This window comes from Lonchura striata, chromosome 3 (genome assembly GCF_050655825.1).
Source record: "Lonchura striata isolate lonStrDom1 chromosome 3, ASM5065582v1, whole genome shotgun sequence".
Lineage (NCBI taxonomy): Eukaryota > Metazoa > Chordata > Aves > Passeriformes > Estrildidae > Lonchura > Lonchura striata.
The window spans coordinates 109,238,429-109,265,959 of NC_140705.1; the positions used below are offsets into that span (position 1 = coordinate 109,238,429).

At 38.5% G+C, this 27,531-nt stretch overlaps 1 long non-coding RNA gene across 7 annotated transcripts in view; it reads right to left on the bottom strand.

Annotated features, from left to right (window-relative positions):
* Positions 1 to 27,531, bottom strand: part of LOC110476639 (uncharacterized) — a 152,416-nt gene that overhangs the window by 41,355 nt on the left and 83,530 nt on the right. For all 7 annotated transcript variants that reach the window (XR_014954044.1, XR_014954040.1, XR_014954042.1 and 4 more), the window contains one exon: positions 24,593 to 24,749. This is a non-coding gene — a long non-coding RNA (uncharacterized LOC110476639). The remainder of the gene's footprint in view (positions 1 to 24,592; positions 24,750 to 27,531) is intronic.

Sequence of the window (27,531 nt, forward strand, 5' to 3'; positions counted from 1 at the left end):
TCCCTCCTGAATTATTTGGCGAAAATGAGTCAGATTAACCTCATACTCAGAGTAACCAGCTCACAAGTGAACATCTGCCTGTTGATGTTTGCATATAGAGATACCCAAACACACTTGAGTGTGTTTGCTCAAGGGTCCTGTGAGGGTGGATTTACAGTAGCACTCAATAACATACTTGTATAATAATATTTACTGTCCTATAGTCAGAAATGTAAGTCAGCCTGAGGTACAACACAGCCTTTACCTCCAAAGCACTCTTGTGATGTCTGTTGGCACACCTTGGCACCCATACTGCTGTAACTTTGCAGATATAATTAATAATTACTCATATTTGCTGGACCAAAACAATGCAGATATGATGGCAAGTTTATGCTAGCATGTTTTCACTGGTCTCATACATCCCCCTTGCTGTTTGCAGGGGAAAACAAGTATCTTTTCCTCCAACAAGTTCAGAGGGCATCTTGCACTCTGGTTCAGTTGGTAGAGCTGGCAGTGACTCACATTGCAGAAAAATGCAAAAATCAAGAAAAACAGGAATTCTTGTGATTCCTGTCTCTGAAATAAGGCTTTAAAATCCATTAGAATGACCCTGTGTCTCTCTTAGCCACCACAGATCCTGGCCAGTTTCCAAAATAATGAGCATCACCCTCATCTCTGGAAAACTATCCTGGTTCCCAACATGCAGTGTCAGCTGGCAGGAGGGGGTGAGAAAAAGGAAACAAACCAAAAACATCCTACAGAATTAATTAAGGAGTTTGGAATACAATTTGCACTGAAGAATCAAGTGAAGAATATGCTCACACATCGTTGAGGAAATACATTGATCACTGAAGAGAAATCATATCCCTCTCCTGAAATCAGTACTTCCTAAATGTATATACATTGCCTATATTTAGTAGCAATCACTCCTCTTCTAGCCAAGGTGATACAAATATGAGTGTGGGATACTAAAGGGCCCTGGGGCATCCGATGTGTCCAAAAAATCCTATTTATGTTGCTCTTTTTATAGCTGAATATGTTTCATTCCTTTGAACCCTTTCCTTTCTTTCACTCATTTTCTGCACATATTTTTTGTTAGAAGCCACAAAGATTTTCTTGAATGCAGGTTTTCTCTGCAAAACAGTCCATCATGAGAAATATTTTGAGATAAAAGAAAATGGAAATGTTCGTTTTGTGTGCATCACAGTTTTTGTTCCAAAGTTTATTCATTCATTTACAAATCCATTATAGCTGTCCAGCTAATTTCACTTTATACCAAATCAAATTATTACTCAGAGTTAAATATAATTACTTCATTTTGATTCTTATTTTTTGACCCTAGTGGAAGAAAAACAAACCACTTTCATCAGGAGCTGAGTGCCTTCCAAGCTAACACATCAGTTACTTTTGTTTTGGGTGCATCCCTCCATTTCTTTATGCCACTTTTGAGCACTCAGTACCACAAAGGGATCAGAGGCATTAATGAGAAATTACACCTCACAGCAGCCCAGGTTCTGTAACTGGGAGAGCAGCAATATCCCAGCACAAGAGGCAGCACACCTCAGTGGAGACACAACAAGAATTTGGAAAGCTCAAGCTCTACCACTAACTCTGCAATTTTAGGTACAGCATGTATCAGTTTCCACATCAGTGAACTGGAATGGCTTTTATTTTATTTCCTTCTTAAAATACTTATTGATCTTACAATTCAAACTGCTAAGAAATAAGGAAAAAAATAGGTAATCCTGATAATAAAGACAGTATTTTGTTCTATACCATGCATTTTACTGTTTTCTTTTTCTTTAACTAGGTAAAAACTACATACAAATAGCACTAGATCAGGACTTTTCAGACAATTAGTATGGTCATTCCTAAGAGAAATAATTATATCATGGTATAAAAAATACCACTAGTATCAGGAGGCTATGTAATATTAGAAATGTGGTAGTATGTTAAAGTTTAAAAACCTACAAAATGAATATTTCTGAGCTTGAAAGATGATCAATACCTAAGTGTCCGAGAGGTCAATATTGGTACCAAAGCTTTAAACACATAACTAAGCCCATAAAAGAAATAGACAGCAAGTTATTGAGAACTGATAAAGGTGAGGTTATTTCAGCTAATAACAGTCTGCAGAGGATTTTGAAATTCCCCAGATGTACTTAAAAGTCATTGGAGTTCTAGGCAGCATGGTGGCAGATTACATTTATCTTGGATAAGCAGGAAATAGTGTAGATTGACACAATAAAAAAATCAAAGTCACTGACAGTCTCTAAGCCCAGTAGCTGCTCCAGTGGAGAAAGAAATGGAGGAGCCAGCACAAGCAGATCAGAAAGAGATGATGAGTACAGTCAAAATTACATGGGTTAGACATAGCATGAGGAATAATACTCAAAGTAAAGGGGAGGAGGGGAGGGCAGAATTAGTGACCTGGGATTCATGGGTAACGATGACTGTTGATGCTGGAAAGGAACTTCTTGAAATATTTGTAGAAAAAATTCTAGGAAATATTTTAAAATGTGAAAGATTCAAATAAAAATACTTTCTTCATAATATGAACAACTGAAAGGCAAAAAAAAAAAAGGAGAACTATTGAGAAAAATATAAACATAAGCAAACCCATGAGGAAGTTATTGACTACAATGAGGTCTCTCCTTAGTCTCTCTTTCTCCAGGGTGAACAGGGTGAACAGACCAAGTGATCTCAGTAGCAACTCATTCAGCTTCCCCTCAAGAGACCCTTCACCATCTTTGTGGCCCTTGTTTGGATGCTTTCTGAAAGCTTTCTTATATTGTCATACCCAAAACTGCTCCCAGTACTAGAGGTGAGAGTACACCTACAGAGAAACCATAAATATAGCAGAGGTTAGCCTCAGTATTTTTTCTGAATGGAGGTCGCTTGCTGAATCACAGACTTATGTTAAGCATTCAACCTACTGGCTGCTACTCTGTTATAAAGCAAATGCAGATGCATGCTGGTAGAAAAAGCTCCTTGAATCATCTCAGGAAAAGCTGCAATGACATTCCCTATTATGCTTCACAATAGGAGTTTCTCTTGAGTCTCTTTGCTTTATTCCTCAAATCAGAAAGAGAGTGAGAAAGAAAATACTTTTCCTCTGGTTGACTGAGAATGTCAGGTCTGGTCTCTCTTGCTTTCCTTAGGATTGCCCAGATGGCTCCTTTGAAATGGATGTGTCTAATTTTAGAGCAAGAAAGGGGAAAAAAAAGCTGGAGAGGCTAACACAAAGTGACTCTTCCCTGCATATTTTGGTGTGTTAATATTCTGTGGCAACATTTTTCTCTTTTCCTCTGCTTGACTCTTTCTCTAGTCTCTCTCTTTTTTTCCCCACAGATCAGCACGTTTGTTAACTTTAATGAAGTACAGAGACTGAAGTACAGAGACTGCTCTGTGTTTTATTCATCTGGAATTCTCTTAAGCATGTAAAGGACTCATTTGCTTTATTGGTTTTCTGTGGCCATCCTGAGAAAAAGATGCATCAAAACCACCATGCTATCATACTAAATGGGAGTAATGGGGCATGAATTTCAGGTTACTGAGGCAGCTGTCCATGGAAGTGAAACAATAAAATAATACATGCTGTTATTACATGCATTACATTGTGTGCACTTTGGTATTGAACATATGTCTCAAGAATAAAACTAGTCACTGTAGATTTTCTTGTACAGCTTGGCTTTCTTTTTAACAAAACACAAAGTGGCATACACAAATCAAACAATGAAGTACCTTTAAAATAAAAAGCTGTATAATTAGAGCAAAAGACCTGAAATTACTGCAGACAAAGGATAGAGATTTCAAGTGAACTTGAATTTAAGAACTTCAACATTCTCATCTTACAACTAGAGTACATGGCAGAGGTGTTTTGCAAAATGTTTTAGATAATTTATTATTTAGTTTTTACAGCCCTTTGTAATAAAAAAAAAAAAAAACAGCCTTTAAAAGAAGGGTCTTTTGTACAGGATAGGTAAAATCCTAAGAAAAAATGAGAGATTACAAACTACAAACAAGTAAAGGAGTTTTCTTTTTGTCTGTCACAATTGTTATCTAAAGAATAAGATCTTCACAACAAAATCTCCCAAGATCTTCTGAACATCTAGTTCCAAAAACTCTGCCATGGGCAGGAACAACTTCCACTAACCCAGGTTGATCAAAGCCCCATCCAACATGACCTTGAGTTATGAAAAATATAAATAAAACAGGGGCTTTCTATCAAAAAATACTTCTATTCCAAACGACCTGGCTCATTGGGGAGCTTGATGAAGATCAACAGGCAAAGAAATGAGCTCAGACAGTGTTTCATGTTACTGAGATGAGTTTGTGTTATTAATTAAAATAAAACTTATTGCTACCTAAAGTTTCTCTGTTCTATCTTCAGTACCTTAGTAAATTAATTTTCTGAAGTCTTCTCCATTCAAACTAAGGTACATTATGATAGATGATCGTATTTCTCTGTGCTAGTTTGAAAGGTAATTTCCAAGGGGTCTGGTGGAGGCTACTGCTGGAACTGATGGACTGTTATTGGCTCTGGCCTTGCCAAGGTAAAGGGGCAGCTGAAACCTGGACTTGAGGACAAATTTAAAACCACTGTGCCATCTCCTTCAAGAACATCATTACCCTGCATTCCCAAGGGAGATGGGTGCAAAAGTCCATGTTTTTCTTTAGGTACAGTAGGATTATTCAGTGAAGTGGGTCTTTGAAACCCTGATGATGCATATTTAATACAGTTTTTGACAAAGGTATACCTCAGCACCATTGAACTGCAGGATATTTTTATGCTGTGTTGAATGAGTGGGGTTCTTTGAGTAAGAACAGGATGATAGCAATGTACACTTTGCTGCTAACAACCATGAACACTGGACATTGGACATGTATACCAAATGACTCTGATTTCACTGGAAAACACAAACTGTTTGCTTCTGCTGGTTTTGTTATTAGTGAATTCACTAAATGCTGTCCTTTTCTGATTGTTTCTAAATCAAGGACATACATCTTGGAATAAGTATTTACATAGAAATATCATCTAGTTTTTCTTCTAGAGAGCTAGCCATGTTCAATAAACTGGAGATGTGATGAGAGTTGTGAATATTAGTATGTAAATATTACAGTGAGTCCCGTTTACAAGAATGGGCCTGAATTATGCATTTGTAATTCAATGTCCCAAGATTTCTAATGTACTCTTGAGGATAATTGCAGCTGCAGTACAACTGATGCTAAATACAGTAAGTTTAGAATTTTTCCATTTTTTGCCTGGTTTTCTCCTTCAGATTATTTTTATTTCAGATGTTAACTATGACTGTTTTAGAGCTCCCCAGTGTACACCTATTGCAAACTGAATTTCCTCATCTCAGCTCTTATATTTAAAAGGCACAGAAACTAACATGAAGAGAGCTCCCTATTAGGGAATGTGGTGGAAAAATGCCAGTGGATAGTGATTCTCATAGCAGGAGATACTGAAGACAAAAGCTAGCACAAAAGAGACCAAAAGTTAAGTTGAGATTCAATAGTGTTCTGAAGAATGGAGCCAGACCCATATCCATATCTATATCCACATCTATCACATATTCAGAGAAACAAAGTCTCTGGATTCCACCAGCATCCTAGTAAGTACCAAAACAAAAGATTCACAGCCTTTTCAAAATTTCTCAGTTCCTATTTTCCTGTTTAGGGGCTAATTTTATAAGGAGAAGGGTAGCAGAGTTAGAGTAGTCTTTGGCACCTGGATTGAAATGCACCTGGTCAAAAGACTCTTCTAACTTCTGCTCCATCACACCTTCACACCCTACAGCCCTGAATTACTCCACCTGCACATTTCTCAAAAGCTTCTTGAAGCCTGAAGACTCAAGAGCTCCTCAGAGCTTATGACAATCCAGTTGCCAAAGAAATCTTTTAAAAAGTCCTGTCCTGTTTTCCTTAGCAATATGTTGTGACCATGCTACAAGAAGCTATTCCTTTGTAAAAATATTTTCTTCTTATGATAACTGTAATTTTTGCATTATTTTTCAGCTGATACCATATGTGTTTGAACATGGGAAACAATCAAAGAAACAGCTCAAATTTTATTGCCTCAGCTCATATTTTTGACAACACACATGATTTGATAGCAGCTTTTCATCTACATGCCTTGCTATGAGAATAGGTAGACTTACACATCTCTTTTAGTTAGGGACAGCATTCCACTACCACTTACGCCAGTAAAATCTTCCAAAACTCAATGGAACAGCATTGGCAAAACACCTTGAACTTAGGATTTTACTGTTATGAAGAAAAACATGATGAAAGAGAGAATATAGAAAATAAATTCCACAGGGAATAAGAATAATAGCATTGCAGCATTGGACAACAGTGACTCTTGTAGAGTCTTGTAGTGAGTCTTGTAGATTATAGACCAGTGGCAGTCTGTGAGACACTAACATTGGAAAGTGGTGCATGAGATGATCACAGAAAAAAAATAACAAACAAAGGCAGTTCCACCCACAGTCACTCAAGTGAACAACCAAAATGGGAAGAAGTGAAAGGAATAAAAGAGAAATCCTTAACTTAATTTGTACTTATTTGTAAATGAAAAGTATCGTGGCAACACTGCAAAAGGTGGTGCAGGGATATTCCTCAGACAGAGTAAGTGCCCATGGAATTTTTTTTAAAGGCTAAATGGTGTTTTCAGTAAAGAAAGTGGTAGTATTATACAACATAATGAGAAGAAGCAGCAGCAATGTTGTGGTGAAGTACATGATTATTACAGTTCAAGACAAAAGTTTCTAATAGTGGTTGGTGCAGAGAAAGTGTAAGGAGACATGAATGATGTATTAACAGAGCCAGGCTTTAACCTATTTGTTAAAGGAAATTCTGCTTTAGACACAAGAGACAAAATTTGCTGCCATCATTATTCACACTGTTTCATTGAAATACATGGAATTACACTGATTTAGCTGTAGAAGTCTTTCTTCTTTCTCTGGAAGACACTAGTGTGCTTTGGTTTGCAAAAAATACAAAACGTTTCCATTAAAAAAATCTATTTAGGCAGTTTTAGCCTCCTCTCCATTATATCATTGTATCAGTGAGTTTTCAATGAAACATTTTTTCATAAGGAAATACCCAGAAAAGGCCCATTCTGAAAAATTTAAAATTTCAAATGAGGTAGTGAAAACAAACTTGTTAAGTTACGAGATTCTGTGAATTGTATAACTAAGTACTCTTATTTGCTTTAACAGTTCAACAGATTCATTGTGACAAAAAGGAGGAACAACCAAGAGTCAGCACTGATTTTTATTTTACAGACATATTTTGTGCTTATCATTTGGAGCAGCAAACAAAATGTAAAATACCTTGAAAATTGTTTTGAAATGGAGAAAATAGTTATAATCAGATGCTTCTGAGCTCAAAATTTAATCTATCCACTGCCTCCCACATGGTAAGCATGGTATCTCCCACTCTTACACTGCCACACGAGGTTATTACCCCTACTGGCAATCACTGTATCAGGCCCTACCTTTTCTATCACTCCATTTCGTCAGCACCTTAAGGGTTAAGGAAGAAACTTTGTCAGGGGCTTTGTCAGAGGAGTTTTCTGAGCACTGTTAATTTGCAGCATGCTATTTAAAGAACACGTCTGCTCATCAGAGGATAATCTCAGAAATCTGTGGGTTTGCAAAGTGGCAGGTACCCAGCTCTCCCTTGGCTGGAAGCAGCAGAGCTTTACTTTCATATCTGCCTCCCACGTACAGGAGCTTTTGCCTTGGTTTTTCTGCTCAGCTCCTCAGGACAAGGCATTTCAGGCTGTGCAGCTGAACTTTGTTGGAAGTTTCTTTATACATTTAAAATGAAGGGTGCTGAGCCAAGCACTCAGGCTTTCCATAGAATTTAGACATGGGTACATGTCATGCATGATATGGGGTTGCACTGGAGGTTTGTGCTCACTATTTTCAGGTTCAGTTGTTATTCTTTAAAGAGCCATGCCATCTCCTCACTCATTCCTGATGTCCTTCTTTGAACATATCCTGTCTTTGCTAATTACCACTTCCAGCTAAGAGTTCCAGAAATGAACAGTTTGTCAAGATGTGGAAATAATAGGGATTTCAGTTTCTAAGTTATAGCCCAATAAATAAGTGGGAAGGTAGATTTTTTTTTCTTTTTTCTTTTTTCTTTTTTTTTTTTTCAGTCAGACATAAATTGAGACTCAGATTCTACTGTTACTAATGCCAGATCTCTGCACTTCTGGGCCACAAAGCATACAGATAGAAGTAGTTCATGCAAGGCACATTTCCAGTTTGCATAGGTACTGCCAGATCAGCCACTATCAAGAAGACCTTTTCACCTGCAGATGGCTCTTATTTTAAATTGTCACCCAGTGTCCCAGCTGTCTCTTTTGGAAGCCATGCTGTTTCACATGGCATGTCTTGTACAGCTGGCCAGGGAGAAACACAGGTGAACAGAGACAGCCATGTACTCAAGGCCAGGCAGAACTCTTGGAATTATCCTCCCAAAGGTGGCTGCATGTCACAATTTTGTCACCATTTGCACCTCAGCCTTGTAACTTTTTACTTCTACAAAAGATAATCCTTGTAGCAGAAGCAACAGACATGGAGCCTCAGTCTTGTTCAATAGAAATTACCTGCATGAGGAATGAGCTTTCCTATTCACTGTGATCCACGCTCAGCTGGAAGCAGCTCATATATAGATGACCCAGGTCTGTTTTTTCCTTCTTTCTCAGTGTAATCAGCAATCATTAGCTTTTCCAACCATGAAGTGGCAGTTGTTGGGACAGTTCCAGAAGGGAACTGTCCCTCAAAAAGGGAGCTTAATATTCCTATTTGCACCTCCTTAGCTGCTCACACTCTGTGAGGAACAGCAATGAAGGATGTTAGTGGGAATTCTGATGAGATGGTACTTTGCAGTCACTCATATCTCTGAGAAATATTCAGGATCAGCTCTGCTGAGGAGGAGGACAGCATGATTTTTTGTTCTGTTTGTCTCAGGCTTCATCTGCAGTGGCCCTGTCTTTGTTGATTAAAAATTATTTAACTGCATGATGTCAGGGTGAGATTGGCAGCCCACAGGAAAAGCACTTCATGCAATGGTTATGTTTTCCTGCTTTATATTTTTCTTTCAGTAAGTTTGGCTAGATTCTCTGACTCCTAAAGCAGCAGCAGACAAATCTGATCATTGAATTGAGTACAGATGAATAATAACTGTTAATAAGCTCTGCAACACAGCAAGGGGCCTGAAAGCGGAAACCTCTGCATCAGTGGAGCTGGAACGGAAAATTTTGTTAATGAAAAATTGTTTTAGAGTTTATGCATGACTCTACAAGCAGCTGGGCTTGCTGGAAGCCCAGGGAGTACAGCTACTCTACTAGCTAGACTTTTTCCTCTCTGCTCTTGTTTTAATTAACTGGAGACATTTGATATTCAAACCTTTTACTATCTCTCCATATCACATGTAGGTATGAGCAGGAAGCTCATCCCGTGCTTTGTCTGGCTGGCAGTCATGGAAGAGCTGCTTTTTGCTGCAGTCAGCAGCAATGGGTGTCATGAACTCAGGCAGACTTTTTTTGTGATGACTGCATTCACAAGCAAAACAAACTGCGCAGAAATCAGAGGACATTGAAACGAATATTTTTCTTTTTGCCCCACTTCCCCTTTCATAGTTTGTGAATTCATTGAAGTCAGAAGGGTGTAAAATCCTCGAAGACAAAGAACACAAAATATACATATATAAATATTTGCATGTTTGTATATGAGTAAATGTATATGCATAAATTGTAAACAGACACATGCATAATATGCAAAAAAATGTATGTGTACAAAGGCAATTTCTGCTGGCATCTACCTTTAAATATCATTAAACACACATAAAATCATTAAAGTTGCCAAAGACCTCTAAGATCACTGAGTCAAAACGCTAACCCAGCACCACTGTGTTCACTAAACTCTATCACCTAGTGCCACATCCATTCCAAGGACAGTGATTCCATTACTTCCCTATGCAGCCTGTTGCACTGCCTGATCACCCTTCCAGTGAAGAAATATTTTCTAATATCCATCTATACCTCCCTTGTGCATCTTGAGGCTATTTTTTCTCATATTTCCACTTTTACCTGAGAGAAGAGACCACATGTGCTCTACAAGTCCTGCACTATCAGTCTGGCCCACCACAGTGGACCCACATTTTGGGTAAGTAGTAAATGTGATGGCTGTTTTTTACCTCTACAAAGTAAACAAACTGCTAGGTCTCTAATGCAGTTCTTTTGCTTTTACTGTGCTTAGCTGCAAACTCAAATCAGAGTAATTGACCCAACAGTTTCTAGAATACAGAACTGGCATGTAGTAATTGTCATCTCTTAAATTTTTAAGTATTTGTATGAAATCCTAGATCTACATCAAAACTTAATAGAAAATAATAGTCCCAAATGAGATCTGTGCAGCGCCACTGAATTTTAATGGAGCTAGCTTAAGGAAAAACTAGATTTTTATTATGATTATTACTCTGTCTTATCATTTTCTCTCAATAATATCATGGTGATTTTAAAACATATTCAATGCACCCTTATCTGGAATCCTACTGAGTACAACAAAAGCACAAGAGGGATAGGGACTCCATTTTACTGCAAAATTAAGCTCAGCAGAGCACATAAATCCACACAAAACTGCAGGCATACATTTATATTGTGCTGCCTTCTTTGGGACTTAAAAGGTACATCTGGATCCTTTGCCTACTCTGGTCCAGATAGACTAAGCAGCACTGTCAGCAAGGACAATGACAATGAGCTATGGAAATGTCCCTGTTCCCCACCCACAGCTGGGAGAGCTTCTGGTTGCTATTATAAGCCAGAAAAAGTACAACTGCTATAAGATGGATTCTGCCACGGTATTTGGTTGACTCAGAAACTGCACAGGAAAAATATGATCAGGTTGAACACTTAAGTCATTTAGTTTGATTTTTTTTTTTCTTTTGAAATGTGACATTGCCAGAGAAGCATTATCTACCTGGTACTCATCCAATATACAGCAAAGAGCCTTAAGAGAAAAGTGAAACAGTGACATGACAGTCATATTCCAGGAAAGTATTTGGGAACTCCATGTAAAAATTTCAATAAGCCTTATTTTATGCTGTGTTTATGAAAGTGTGGAGTCAGACCTCACAAATGTGGGATGTGATAATTCTATTCTGATCTGTATGCCTATTCATGTGATACTGGCATTAAACGATTCTAAGTTACAAAGCACCATCCATTCACATTCTGAATTTGTCCAGCCCCATCTGTGTCACTGGCATGATTCATTACTTCTGCTGGACCAGAGCTTGGTAGAGGGATGTACCCAGTTTTCATGCAACAAATTCCATTTTCAAGCTATGGGGAACAGTTTTGTAACAGCTGGGAGTATTCTTCTGTTGTCACAACTTTATATAGGTAATGAAACACTAGGGGAAATAGGCCACAAAAAGTCAGGTAGTTGTCTAGCACAGTTCATAGGCAGTCTGACAAAACCACGGACAAGTGTTTTATGTGAAAGCTCTTTCTCAGTCATGTTCCACACGACAGTGGTTGCATGTGAGATAAGCCTTAGTGAATGTAAACACTTGGATGTTTGGCACAATAGCAAAAGATCCTCTTTTTCATTCTGGATGTGTATGCTGGTAGTGGAGTTACTAGGAGTGAAAACATCCAGTTTAGGAGCTTGTAGCACAACTTTCATACTGTGCTTTTAGGTTATCGATGAATAATGTTAAATTTAAGACTGTTTTGCAATTGATTCACAAATTAAAGATGGGAGCGTGGGCTAAATGCATCAGATGAAGTATTCATAATGCATAATTCAAGTATTGGATGTGCAATATTCCTGTCAGTTTCAGAAGACTGGCCTTCATCTCTTTTTTTGTCCGCTTTGCCTTTGCTTTTACATCACCATGCTCTCATCACTAGATGCATACAGTTTGAGCTCTGAACAAATAATAGTCATCCTCACACTACATATCAATTACCTTTGGTCAAAGGTAATTGATTTAACATTTCATGGTGTCCATACTCTTAATTTATGATTGCAAGGAAAATGAGACAGTATGCCTTCAAAATTCTCTAGTGCAGTTGCTATGTGATTTTTTTTTTTTAACTGAAACCTCTTCAGTGGGAAAATAATCATCATATTTTATGGGCACTGACATATACAATCTCCATATTCTTGGTGGAGGATTTCATATTCTATCTCACAGCATTAAAAGAAACTACTGCAAAAATCCAGTTGACTGCTCCTTTGTGTTTAGATCACTATGAACCAGTGTCCCAATTTTCAAACATGCCAGAAACAAACATTAATATCCTGTTGCTATTATTAAGCATTGGGAAAGCACTGGAAAGATGGATATCTGGGTCATCAAGGGTTGTGAACATGGAAAAGCAGTCCTTTGGGCTACAAATGTAAGCATGTATATCACTCTTAATATCTTAAAATTATTTTTCCAATCATTGCCTTATTATGAAGATGAGAAGAAATAAATCTGACCCAAATCTTCCTCCTAACAGAGAAGTCTGTGGAAACTGTAGAAGCAGTTATCTGCAAACAGATTCGGGAACAGCCTTCTGTTTCTGCTCTCTAATGGTAAAAAATAGGCTGAAATTTTAATGTCATTTTCAAAATATGATGGTGTGCACTTTTACAGCTGTGGCTGTAATTCAAGGTATTATTTGAAAACTTGTATTGTAGTCACGCTTCACCATATCCTGATACAATATGAAATTTATCTGGAAAATATTTCGGAGGTTAAAAGATCATTTCCTAAAATCAACAGCTTTCAAATTTGCCTTCTAATTTTCAAGGACTTCTTCCCACATTTAAATAGACATTTTTCAGTGCATCATTTACTTTGCCCTTCTCTCCACTCTCCACCCTCTCTCAGCACTCAAAAAAAAACAAACAAAAAAAAAAAGAATAGATGTTTGATTTAAAGAATGTCCATCTGCAGCCAACAGAAAGAAAACTACTTTGATTTTTCTGCAAACTTATGACTCATGGTCCTCAGCAAGAGGGAAAACTTTGTTCACAGCCTCTCACTGTTTTTTCTACCACTCGTTATGCACTTGTGAGATTCTCTCCAGGCAACCAACCTTCATGCTTCCTGTCCATGTATTTTTTCATTGAGGATGGCTTTCCAAACAGCTCGATTTTTTTTTTTCTTTTACCTGCAGTGAATCTAGAGAACATTCTTTCATATTTTCCATATTACAGTATTTTAGCACCTTGCACAAATAAGAAGAATTTGAATCAGAAATACAGAGTTTACAGCAATTATTATAATTGCTGTTTCTTTACTCTTAGTCTATTTTACCTTGTACATAGGAGGTGTGGGGTGGATAATGATCATGTTCAAGCTGGGGGTCAGCCCACCAAGTGTTTGGAGAGCTTTAGAGCACCAATCTTCAAGATGCCAAGGTTAGGTGCAGAGACTGATGATCCAGGACCCCAGCAATGCCCAGGATTTTGCAGCATCCCAATTAGCAGAGTTCACATGCTTGACCCACAATGAGGTCAATTCACACAGCCCAGTGAAACACAAGTCGACTGCACCACATCTGATGTGTGGCTCACTCATATGGGCTGCCTGAGCAGAGTTACCCAACATGAGCTTCAGCAGCCAGAAATCCCCATGAGAGCAGAACAGCCAGTTCTCTGAGATTCTGGAATCCACATATTTGGAAAAGCCAGGAGCCCTCATCCAAAACATAGACTCTCATTACAGCAGGACCCTGCCATGTGTGCTCCCGGCTGGGCTCCTGAGTAGCTCTGCAATGGCAGCAGACAGCTGGGCACTATAATTGGCCCCAGGAGGAGTTAATCCTCTCTGTTCAAACAGCTGGATGCACGGCATCAATGCCATACTCAGAATAAAGAGGAAAAAGAGCAAAGGATTTTATCTGTTCTGACCCAGCAGCATCCTTTTATGCTCAGAAGGCAACTTGTTGATGAAGAGATACTGCCAAATGATAACTTCTCACTCCCTTGGTTTTACTCATAATTTATGAAGAATGTGTAATTTTATGACATTAAAGAAGAGTATTCTAATCCAAGGAAGGCACATTTTTCCATAGAGTGCTGTGTGACCTCCTGTGCTAAATATTAGTAGCTGAACACAGATCCAATACACCATATGTGATTTTGGAGTTTTAATACTTTTCCCACCTATAATGCATACCAAATAATGCATGCATATACAAAGGGAATACAAATTCTCCCTCCAGGATAAATTCTGTTGACTAAAGAGGACCATTTCTATCTCATTTCCTCCAGTACATGGTTGGAAATCTATACCAGTTCATTGCAGATAAAAGAGTCACTTTCTTCTGAAGCATCACAGATGTGAAGCAGAGAGAAAGTACTGATCATGACAGACCTCTGCTGCCTAACATGGAGCAAAACAAAAGATGGGTTTAATTGTAAAAGCTTAGGAGCCAACAGATTTGGCATTTCTGTTGAGATGTATCAGTTCTCACTCAACCTTTCATTTTCTGTGACTGTAAAAGAGATTTTTGCTATCAACTTCCATGGCAACAGAATCAGGTTGCTGATGTCTTTTGACTTAGTTTCCCAGTCAATAAAATGGAAAGGCCTGTACCTCTTTCATGGGCATAAAAACACACTAATGCTACCCTGCATGCTGAGATCCATGCATTTGATTCCAGAGTGTTATTGAAACTGATTGATGCAGCTCATTACTGGGCTGTAGGCCAGAGCAGCTTTTAAGTCCCTTCCAGTGCAGCAAATTTTGGCTGTATAATAAGCACAGCCATGCCTCTATGCAGATCCATAATAAATACAAGACATCTGTGATCACAAAAGAGTAAGGTCATGGAGTGAAGCAGGAGAGGTGAGGTGGAGGGACTGGACCCTTGTTGGTAGAGATAAGCCCTGTCAGTGGTAGGATACATGTCCTTGTCCCATGTGAGGCCACCTTTCTGCATTTCTTTCCTTGCTATCTGATTGCTGCTGCAATCTGTCCCTGAAACACCTGAGCAGAAAGATGCTTCTGTAACTGGGCATGGGGGTGCACACTCTCCCATGGGCTGGCTGCAAAAGGACTTGTGGAGAGCACAAGCACTCAGACCACCAATTCTTCATCTATGTTTCAGCTAATGATATTTTCTTCTTTGTTGGGGTTATTTACATATTCAACTCAGTTGAAAGAAAGAAAATAAGCCACAAATCCTTTCAAAATTTAAATTCTCTTGAAAGAAACAAGGACAAGATAAAACTCATATTCAAAGATTTTGACAGGAAATTCATACGGGGTTAAAAAGTGTGTTGGTTCACTCTGTCTCATTTTCCAAAACATTTTTATTACTGCATTACTTTTCCCAATTTATATATCTTCACTCTTGCATAATGTAATTTAAAGAGTGGAATCTAGTTTATTTCAGCCCTAGGGCCCCGCCCTGCCATGTTACATTACATCAGGATTTATAATCATCATATATTTATATTTTTCACTCTAATCTTACACAAACTGTTCTGTCTTCCTATTTACATTTTAATATACACTTCAACTTCTGCAGTCTATTTCAGCTTGGCTTATGAAGGATTTCCAAATATTGCTGCTGTGCCACAGAAAATTCAAAAAACACAGGTATGTAACTGTGATAACTGTGACCTTGTTCTGGAGCTGACAGAAAATGGAAATCTGACCTTCATGTATGCTGCCATGGAGGAGCTCTCTGATGTTGGAGTTTCAGCAGTTCTCAGCACGAGGAATAACTGAGTTTTCCTACCCCTTTAAGACCCAGAGTTCAGCTATAAAAAATGTGCCACCTGCTGAAAGGTTGTGCTCCGAGTTAACATCCCTGAGGATTGCTTTTTCCATTCAGGCTATTCCTTCATCTGTCTCAGGGAACTATCTTGATCAGCCACAGGGTGGCTTGTATCTACACTGCCAGCTTCTGAAGAAACTTGACTTTGCTTTTACAACCCATATATTCACAGGTACTTTGCAGGTACCCTTGGGATAATCACGTGTGATTTATCCATCCAAAGTGCCTGAAACATAATAGTACACCAAGAATTTGGGGTTTTTATGCCATGATGCCAAGCATGTTTGAGATGTAACATGGCATGAGAGAAGCATGGGAACTCAAGGATATGAGTCCTAGAGAGGCAATGCTGAAAGACTCTGCAGTAGAAAGACACAACTCTGGTGTGGAGGGGGCCCAAACTGTCCAGCAAAGGATCACAAAGGCGATTAAGGAACTGGAGCATCTCTTCTGTGAGAGGCTGAGAGAGAAGGGACTGCTCTGCATGGAGAACAGAAGGATCACTTTCCATTCACAAATGCAAACTTAGGAGGCCCCGTCTGAGCACCAGGAAACACACTCTCACTGTGAGGTGATAAAGCACTGCCACAAGCTGCCCATGGAGATGGTGGAGTCGCAACCCTTAGAGATAGTCTAAAGCCATCTGGACACTCCATAGGGCAAGCTGCATGAGGTTTCTATGAAATTTTATAAAATTTTACTTGATTGAATTACCTCAAAACACAAGAAATTGCATTCTTACGTGCAAAATAAATTATGTTTCTGGATACTGTAGTAGAAATAATGACGTTTATCAAAAACAAACTAATTTAAAAGTTTTCAAGTATAAAACTCAGGACAGAAGGCAGATATTTCACCCTAAAAATTGAATGTGACAGAGAATATACAAGTTAGCAAGTTTTCAGTGGAATTCACAAGTCTGGCCAAAGCTCCTATTTTTCAGCTGTTGGCCCAGCATGCCTGGCTAAAATTAGGACTGATTTTTCTTCACCTCTGAAATAACATGGCATATGTCATTAAAGTAAAAATTGAAAGTCTTATTAAAGAGTGATGACTACACACTTGCAGCAAAAATTTATTTTAAATCATAGCATGAACTACTACCTTGATTTTGTAATGAAAATTGTAACTCATTGATACAAACTTGGTAATCAATTTATTCTTTTGCAAGGGAAAGAAAAGAACAGAATGAAGGAAATGCAAATGAAAAAGCACAACCACTTAGCACTGATCGTGCTGGTAAGACTTTTCTCTGTGATGCTCCATACTTGTCAGCACTATCTTTAAGCATCAAACATAAGAAGTACAAAGCATTTTTAAAATGCTTAAAGTACACTTTATTCTATCTTTCCATGCAGATGCAAAGTTTGCTAGCAATTGCTATCCACAGCTTGAAAGACCCTCCTCCACATTTGGAGATGTCTCAGATGCTTTTGCTGAAATCAGCACATTTCCTTTTAAGCTGCTGTGGCCTGTAATTGAGATATCTCCTTTATGTATTTCTAGGTTTTTTTAAGATGACATGAACTTCAGATCACTGCATGAGAAACTTCCCAGTTTTTCCTGACATAGTTTTGTAGCCATCACTTTCTCTCAGTATGTGCAGCAGTAAATATCCATCTATCTATTCATTCATTCATGTCATTCTTTTAGCCATCCATCCATCCAACCATCCATCCATGCATCCATCCATCCATCCATCCACCTACTATGTTCCTCCATTTATTCATGTAAGGAGGCATTCATCATAAGAATCCAAAGTGCCTTCCCATGCTGAAAGTTCTGACAATATTTCCTCTCTTATTTCCCTGCCATAGAAAGCTTGATTAGCAGGCCAGTTTGACTGAGGTCTAAGGGTTAAAATTTCATGCATTAGGTAATTCCAGCTCCAATACTGTGCAGTGTAAGAACCAGCTTCAGGCTAATTTCTCCTCTTTGTTTCCACTGGAAAACCTTAGTGATGTTAAAAACTTTCCTAATTTTGATTTGCTAAGTGAAGTGCCATAGGACTAGAGATGTTGCTGGCAAAAAGGATGGAAGCTAAGACCTAGGACACAGATCCAAGCAGCATGAAGATCTCTGCTTGAAGAAAGCTAGTTAGGATTCAAGGGCAGTCACTGTTGGAAAGAGAAGTACTGGTGATGGGCAGCTGGCTAACATCAAATATAAAAATGCTGTGGAAAAGAAGCCTCTGCTGGTGAAACACTCATTTAGACCATGAGGATCACCAGACCAGTACAAAGCTAACAAATCCTGACAAAGGAACTAAAGCAGTGCAGTGAACACTCATGGATGTATTTAAACCTAAAAACACCTAAAATATCAATGCTGCTCCAGAAACATTCTTGTGTGAAGGTAATGAAAAATCATTTCCCATAAATTGAATCAATCTGTTCTTAGATCAAATCTAAACAATATAATTCCCACAACTACACTTAATCAATCTCTGTGGTACTGACCATTGTCTAACTAGCAGGTTTTGCAGCCCTGCACTATTAATTTCCTTCAACACATTTAAAGCTGTATACATACATTCATAAACCCCTGTTTTCAATAAAATACATGTGGTGAGAGGGAAGGTATTTAAAATACAAAATCAAATGTGCTTCATATTTTCTGAAGAAGTTACATGAAATCCATATTTAAATCTAAATTTCAGTTATAAGTCATCCCTGTGATACAGCACAGTGAATGGTACCTCGCAGCTGAATGCCCATACCTCCAGAAAGAAGCTGAAGTACAAATCCTGATCTGAAATCCAAATCTAGATGCAGGTGTGTATCTTGCACATCTCATCTTACTGCCCAAGGAGCAAGAATGAGTCAACTGATAATAAGATAAACAAGGATTGTGGTCCAACACAAAAATTCTTTTTCTGTATCTTTATGTATTTAGTATGCCCATCTTTATGTTCTACTACACTTTTTATAGCTAGTCTACCTATAACTTCTCATGGGCATCAATCCAGACTCTCCTAAGTCTTCTTTACTACTGACTCTTCCTCAGACCTATCCCCTTTCATGAACAGTCTTTATATCAGCATGATTGCTGGGGTGAAACACATTTCCCCTGACCACTGTTCAAGAATGAAGGGTTACCAAAGTATTGGGCTAAATTTTTGTATTTCTTGATGAAGCAGGAAAGCCTGGGAGTGAAGGTAATTGTCCAAGATGAAAAAGACGTTTTCTGGACATTAATGTTGGCAATGATAAAAATGTACAAGGTAAGAAATCAACAGTCAGCAAAAGCTGATACTTAAGCATGCAATAGAATACAGGCATAAAAGGTGCTTACTCTATTGCCCCAGATGATTATTCAGAAAAATTTGAATCTGTAATTCTCCCCAGGTTTATGATTATCAAATCAGTATGCCAAGCTGACACCTACAGAGGCAGTTTCAAAAAACATCTGCTGAGAAAATAGTCTCACTTTCTTACATTGAAGGATTTTTTTGTAGAGGTTCTAATATTTCTCATTTCTCAGATGGGACAAATTTTTCAGTAGTGTTGCCTCTTTTGGAAGATCAGGGCTCATTTCCTCGTGCTTATAAACTTGTGTGTTCTGTAATCAGAAAGGATCATTGTGACAATCTAGTTTGAAAATTTCCACACAGAGCCCATGATATTTTTGTTCCTCGGAACTGGAAAAATGGTGGTCAGAATGAAACCTTTTCTTTTCCCTGAAAGACTCTTGGCAATGGCAAATCTATCACCTCCTCCATGGAATTTCTTCCGATGCTTAATTAACCTCAGTGTTCAAAAATGTGCTTTATTTCAAGCTTAAATTTGTCTGACTTCCAACAAATTGGATTTCATTATATCTCTGTCTGCAAGACTGCAAATCTATTCATTATTATAGCTTTCCATGTCTAAGGACTTCAGTAAAATAATAAGGTAATCCTTCAATCTTCTCTTTGATAAACTGAATAGATAAATTCTTGGTGTTCACATGAGAAGAGTTTTCTGCTTTTTTTTTTTTTTTTTTTTTGAGCTGCTCTTTAAATGTAAGCTGTGCTGCTAAAAGTGATTTCAAAGGGGCTGGAAAACACTTGGTAATCTCTTCCTAACAAGTTGTACATTTTACACAGGGCACATGGAAAATTTCAAGAGTCCTGCTCAGCCATTCCTGGATGCCAGTGACCTCCTCCTGTTCGATTGCAAGTGCTGTATCAGAAGCTGCAGGTAGGAGCTGTGCTTGAGGAGAGAAATCTCCAGCTGACAGATGTTAGTTGTGGTAGGATTTGCTTGCCTAAACAGAGGGTGTGCAATCCTGTTCAGGTTGAGGCAAAATATCCCACATGACCCCTGCTGTTCTGCTGGGTTTCTCTTATGTCCTGTCCCAAGCAGAAGAATTCAGTTCCTTAGAACACTTAAAATAGTACCTCTTTATATATATATATATATATATATTTTTTTTAATATTTGAATTTCACCCTCTGTGTCATTCAGGAGAATTTAAGAGCATCCTCAGAATTTTGGAATTTAATTTTTGGAATTTTCATTATGGAATTTAAGAGCATCCTCAGAATGTTGCCATTATGCAGGTCTTATATCAGTGGTGAATTTTACCAAAAAGATATTCCAGAATAACTAACCAGAAGGAGGGGAGTCACACCTGTAAGTTATCTTACTAATAAAGATGTGGCTTGATGAAAATCTGTATAATCTATTGCATTTTTATCTCTGCTGTTGAGTTTTAATCCCCCTAAATTGTGCCCCATCTATTCCATAAATTTTGTTTTTTTTCTAGGTGCTGTATTGTACTAAATCAAATTCCCAGGAGAAATCCAGCAAATTCTTTTTATCAGCAAAGTTGTTGTAATTAACCAGACTTGTAATCTTGCCAAAAAAGATTAAAGGTTTATTTGACAAGACCTACTTTCCACAAAACTTAGTTGCCTGATATTATTTACATTTTTACTTTCTAATGTTTGATTAATGAAATCCCAGATTAATTGTTCCATCAAAGAATTAGCCTAAATGGCCTGCTGTTCACTTGTCTATTTCATTTTTCTCTTTTAACATATATAAATTATATAAATGGCAGCCCTGCAGCAATACAGATTGTAATTTAGATTTTTTTCTTTTTTTAAGAGATATTATATATTAACATAAGTCATTTACAAAAAAATCCATAGCTTATTTACTACTCTTGCAGAAATTATCCTGTTGGTTTTTAAATGTTTATGTTCAACACATAGTGCTTAATACTTCCCTTTCCTTGGAGGATGAGCCTTATTGCCTACCTCCATTATTGCATAATCCACATAAATTTCTCTGCCTCCATCTAAATCTTTCTAGGCAAGAGCAAAAATCAGCACTGAAAAAAACAGATTATGCATGTAAATGGATGTAATGGATGGATGTAAATCTGAAGCTTCCCAGTGGCAGCCAGGAAGCATTTTTGGGATTTTCTCTATTGGTTTTTAAGTCATCACTGCTTGTGAAAACACTTTCACAAAAATAAAGGTATAATGAACATGCACTGTGGGCCAACCTGATGTGTTATTATGCCTAAAGAATTTAAACTTTTGGATTCCATTCATATCTCTCTGGCATGAAAAATTATCATTGCCTCTGATAATTGTAACTCCTTGTGCTCATTTTCTCTCTCATCTTTTTTTTTTTCCAATTGTGCATTCACACTATAATCTCTCTGGAGCAAAGGTTGTGCTGTGTAGTCAGTAATACCTACTGGGCTCCTATTAAAATTATGGGTTTAATGTGTTACCTCCACACAAATAACTGGTAATACCAATGACTGATAGGACAGGCTGCTGATGGTATAACTCAGATGACCTCCATTACATCCTTACAGCTTTCATCTCATCAGAAAGCTCTCAAAACACCACAGCCAGTTTGTTACAGAAAACAGCTTATTTGAAATTTTAATTAGAATGCAAAACAGATGTGATCCTTGCTACCTGCTATTTATTGGCTCTGGGCAATGATTTCTGTCCTCCAACAGCAACCTAAATACAAACAGCTTTATAAAGTCCAACCACATCTGTAATTTATCTTTGTTTTTTTTTTTCTTTCTTCCTTTCTCTTGTGCCATTTCATATGTATCTTTTTTTTTCTTTCCTTTTTTCCCTGTTTAAGTGTATTTGTGTATCAAATATAGATATAATAAATAAAAATAGTATATATACATTTATAGTTAACAACTCAAGCTACTGCAAATCCTTCTTCCCCAACATCCCAGCTGTACTCTCCCCTCATCTCCATCCTGCTTCTAAGTGCTGGAACCTGCACTTCACCCAGGATATTTTTAAGGAGCCTCTGCGCCCAAACACATGGCTCAGCAATGTCTTTATTTATAAAGGTCTGTGTAGGTAGCAAAACTGTTGCAGATATGAATATGTGTATAAGATGAGTATGAAGACCCAGTTTGGAGGCGACAGGAGAGACACTGTACAGCCACAGACTGATTCCTCAGAACATGCTCTGTGAGCTGGAAATGGAACTTTAGACCCTATACCCTTTAATAGAAGTTGGACTCATCAAATTAGGATGAGCTCTTCAGGAGGTAGGACCAACCTCCTCCCTTGTCTTCAAATGCTTTTCTTCTCGGTCTTCCCTCTTCCAACCCTTTGGCTTCAGCAGTATTTGCTTCAACTCACTACTTTGATGAACCCAGCAGGCCACAGGCAGAGGTGATGTTTTAAGTATAGAGGATGTGAGCAGCACACTAGGAGGTGTTATGAGTCTAAGAACTGATCTGTACAACCTCATTCATTTTCAAGGTCTATTGGAATCAGTGAGATCTCTTGCATTGTCAAAGTATTCACCAATGTTAGGGCTGCACATGCTAGGCCAGAAGAGAGACATCATTCTGCCCTCTGAGTTGTTGCTAAAATTTCTAAAATTTCTCTGATCTAAACCAGTCACACTCTGTAAAAATATTTGTCCCAGTAAATAAAACTGTCAGATTTTATATTCTTATAGCATCAAACTGACCCAGTCATTCCTGGGTGTTGACCCAGTAATTGATTTTGAAGACCATTGATTACTGGGCCCAGTTGTGTTTATCTTTATTGATGACCTGGAGGAGGAGACCAAATGTTCCCTCAATAAATTTGTGGCTGACACTGAATTGGGTGGGAGTGTGGTACTGCTGGAGTACAGGAGAGCTCTGTGGAGGGATCTGGGTATGTGGGTGGAGATCAATGGTATGAAGTTCAACAAGGCTGAGTGCTGGGTCCTGCACGTGAGCCACATCACCCCGTGCTGCAGTCTGGGGGAAGAGTGGCTGGAAAACCGCCCAGCACAAAAGGACCTCAGAGTGCTGGCCAACAGTGGCTGAACATGAGCTAGCATGTGCTCAGGTGGCCAGGAAGGCCGTTGGCATCCTGGTTTATATAAAAAATAGTGTGGCCAGCAGGACCTGGGCAGTGATTTTCACCCCTTACTGGGCACTGGTGAGATCACACCTCAAGTGCTGTGTCCAGTTCTTGGCTCTTCACTACAAGACACTGGGGTGCTGGAGTGTGTCCAGAGAAGAGCAATGAAGCTGGTGAAGGGTCTGGAGCACAAGTCCTATGAGGAGAGCTGAGGGAGCAGGAAGTGTTTAGCCTGGAGAAAAAGAGGTGATCTTATCCTTCTCTACAACTCCCTGAAAGGAGGCTGCAGCCAAGTGGGGATCAGCCTCTTCTCCCAGGCCACCAACAACAGGATGAGAGGAGAGGATGCTTCAAGCTGCACCAGGGGAGGTTCTGGTTGGACATCAGGAAGAATTTCTTCACTGAAAGAGAAGTCAATCATTGGGACTGACTGCCCTGTGAGGTAGTGGACTTATCATCCTTGGAGGTGCTCAAGAAACAACTGGACATGGTAATTGGTGCTATGGTCTAGTTGACAAGGTGATGATCAGTAAGAGATTGGACTCAATCTCAGAGGCCTTTTCCAACCTAAATGGTTCTGTGATACCAACCTCATTCTTGTTACTTGCTCATGTGCCTCAATCTTAACATGTGACCTATGTAATTCTACCCTCAGTACAAAGTCTGTCTAGAGTATTAATTTCTATACATTGCAGGTCTAGCAGTGTGCATGCAATGTGAATGCAGATCAGTGATTTACAAGTGCCTAAACTCATCAAATGTATTTTTGATGACAGATTAATTTACCATTATTTTTTTTCTCAAAATAATTTTAAAAATATATGAGTTACCAACAGATTCAAGGCAAAATCCAGAAGTTATAGTTATAGGAAATAAAATAATCTTTGGTGTTCAACAAGCAAGTTCTTAGAGAATTTAAAAAAATAAAGGCAAAAAATGACTAAAAATTAGACACTACATGGATGAATAAAGCATAAAACAGTGGCATGTTGATAAGAATGGTTGAAACAGTAGCAAAAAGTAAAAGAAAGTTCCCACCATCAAATGAAGTGCAAGATAATTTTGATGTGGAGAGCCCCAACTGACATTCAAGTTACAAGGAGAGCTTAAATTTCTTAAATTTCCTAAATGAAAAATTGAAGAATTCTGAAATGTAGGCTGGATGGAGCAAGATTGGGTATGTATTAAACAGAACAGGACAAGGCAGGCTGGACCTAGAAGGAACATAAGACTGTATCCTGGATTCAGAGCACACAGCCCAGACTTCTGTCTTCAACAGTGGTCATTAGAAGAAACCTAGGAAAAGCAAGAAGAGGATAAACAAGTATAGTAGTTTCTACTCTAATATTTGTCCATGGATTTCTTGGGCATTCTGTGTTTTGTTTATGTAGCAACACCAATGAGTATCTCCACCAAGCTCCGCTCCCATCTCTCAGTGAGCCCATCTAAACTCCTTGTACCTCCAACATCCATTGGTAAGGAGTCCCATGGATCTGTTACATGGAGAAGCACTGACTTTTGGCATTGCACCAGCAGTATCCCACATCTTCAGAGTACATTTATCAAGAAAGAGGTGACTTAATCTTCCACAGTGATCCAGAAATTCCTGAGTGAATGCTGTAAGAGATAAAAATTGACTGTGATGAGAGTACAAAGCATAACTGACAAATGTTCACCTCCATCTGCACACAGCAGTAGCAACACTAACAATCCTAATAACTTAATGCTTTTTCTGACTAAAACACCTTTTTCTCACTTTTGACATTTGAAAAACTCAGCAAGCTATAAGGCCTGAAGCAAATTACCTTGTAATTGCACTGGAGCATCTCAGTTTGGTCTGTGGTTATCACAGCCAAAACTGGCTGTCAAAAAACTCAATTTCCTCTGCTCAATGAAATGCACTGCCCAATTTCTGAGGGCAATGATCTCAGCCAAGGAAAAGCTAATTGCTACTAGCTGCTTCCTGAGATAAGACACACCTACAAGTAACCCAGTATGCAACAAAATTGGCAAAGAAAGACACCACAGTAAACATGAAGTCATCAAATCTTATGAATCCTCTGTATCAACAAAATACACAATTGATTCAGTTCCCTACCTTAGGCAACAGAATCTTAGACAAGTCAAACAGACTGTGTAGCCATAGCACAGCAAAAATGACTGGTTGTCTTTTTACTCAAATTTCATAAATTTAGTTAGATGGTGAGCAAATGCAAACAGTTCTAGTAGTACTAACACAGTCTGAATAACAAGCAATTTCCAGTAATCTACTTGCAAACAGTCACAGCTGTTGGGCACTGTGACCATATGAAGGAGAAAATTTATTCCAGCTATGACAATGTTGCCTAAAGTAGTACCATTTTGCAGCCATTAGTCTGAGTTCCAGTAAACTTCTTCCTAATACAAGGGGTTTGGCACCATTTATTGAAAGTGAAACCACTTGTAGTAATTGCATTTCTCCCATCAATAAATTCAGGGGATACTGCTAAAGCAATTACTTACAGTAATTGCATTTCTCCCATCAATAAATTAAAATATATTTTCACATTTTATATTATTAACCAGTAATAACAGAATATGATGACCATTTATAGATGAGCCAACAAAGCAGATAAACAAATAAATAAATAATGAAGAAACCCAGCCAGACTAAGTCTAGACTGATATGAAACCACATCTCAACAGTGATTCAAGTTCATGTAGTCAGTCTGCTACTCAGCAGGATCTGTGAGTATCAGAGCACTTGATATCCACAGGCACAATGAGATTCAGATATCAGCAGAGCATGAGCTGCAAATGGCAATTTCTCACTGATACCTTAAACAAAGTGTAATTCTTATCTCAATCTGTTCAAACTAGTTCTGCAATGAGAACAGGACCTCGAATAAAACAGACCAAGGGTTTTTTTTTTTTTTTTTTTTTTTTTAGCCTGGTATTGCACCTAGGACAATAAAATGATTATGACACTACCCAAAGGGGGTGGATCAATGAAAAATATGAGCATAATGATGACAGAGGATAATGCTAATTACCCATAAAGGAGATTCAAAAGTCAGTCATGGGGGTATGAAAATGAAATTACATCACTAAAAGAAATTGTTATTCACAAGAGTAGCTGGCCAATAAGTATTTTTTCAGCTGGGGATTAGGAATGGAGAGACAGAGCAGGAGACAAATAGACTGGAGGATTGAATAGCTCTGCTGAGCCCAGAGCCCAGCACAGATAGTCCTGTAAACTCTTTTCCATTTGAGAAGACATCATAGCGACCCATACCAAACTGTTCCCAGAAATCCCCATGCCATGGGCCTCAGATCAGCTTCTGTCTCATGGTTGATTTTCCAGCAATTTGATCAGAACAACTCTTTCATGGCTCTGTATTACTCCATGTGTTACCATCAGGGTATCCCTGTGTTTCCAGCTTGCTCTGTTGGCAACAACCTTTTCCTTCAGGGAACCTCAACCACAAATGCGAGAGCACTCCAGGGCATCACCTCAGAGCAGTTACAAACTACTTTTTCATCTGTTTGTGTAGCAGCCTGAGCTGCTCTTAAGTCCCATTGAGGTGATTAAGCACTCAGCATGCCAGGACAGCCAGTCTGTGTGCAGCACAGGCTGTGCACACAGGACCGGAGCATTTGGAATTGGGCACATGCCGAGCCCTCCTACTGATCCTGCAGCACAGAAGAGTAACCAAGCTTCAGCTCTATTTGGTATTCAAAAAAACATTCTCAACAAAGAAACAAAAAACCCTCCAAAACCCCTAAAATACTGTATTCAAAACTAATAGATACCTCTGAGCATGTTGGTTTCCATTTTTTCCTCACAGCTTTCTCAGGCATTACGAAAGGTTGTAAAACTTCCTAAGCTTTGCAGAGCTGTTTGAAAACCTCAAACAAAATGTACTGCACTAATAAAGAGGACAATTTATGCTTTTTAACCTGTATTACTGGTGTAAACTGAAGTAAGGCTGCTCCCAATCATGAAGCTGTTCAGACATTAATACAGGATATATATTCCAAAAGCATCACTCACAGACTCTGAGTCCCATTCCCCTCATATCACTGCCAGTGCAGAATAGTGCAGGTGATCTGACAAGAGTGGAAGTGTAAGTCAAGAAACATTTTCTCCTTGAAGAAGTCAAAGCACCAGCTATGTCTTCAAACATCCATAACCCTGATGATTTTACTGACTATAATTGGATGACAAGAAGGCAATATTGACTTTGTGTTCACTAATAGAATCACTGCTCTTGACAAGTTGCAGATCCACCAGGAGCTGTACAGGAGACATCATCTGCAGCAGCTTGGGGTTTGGTGGCTTGCTGTTCTTGTCTTTATTTACCCAGTGCCACTCATTAAACCTAAGATGCAAACAAATAAATTATTCCTATCACACCAA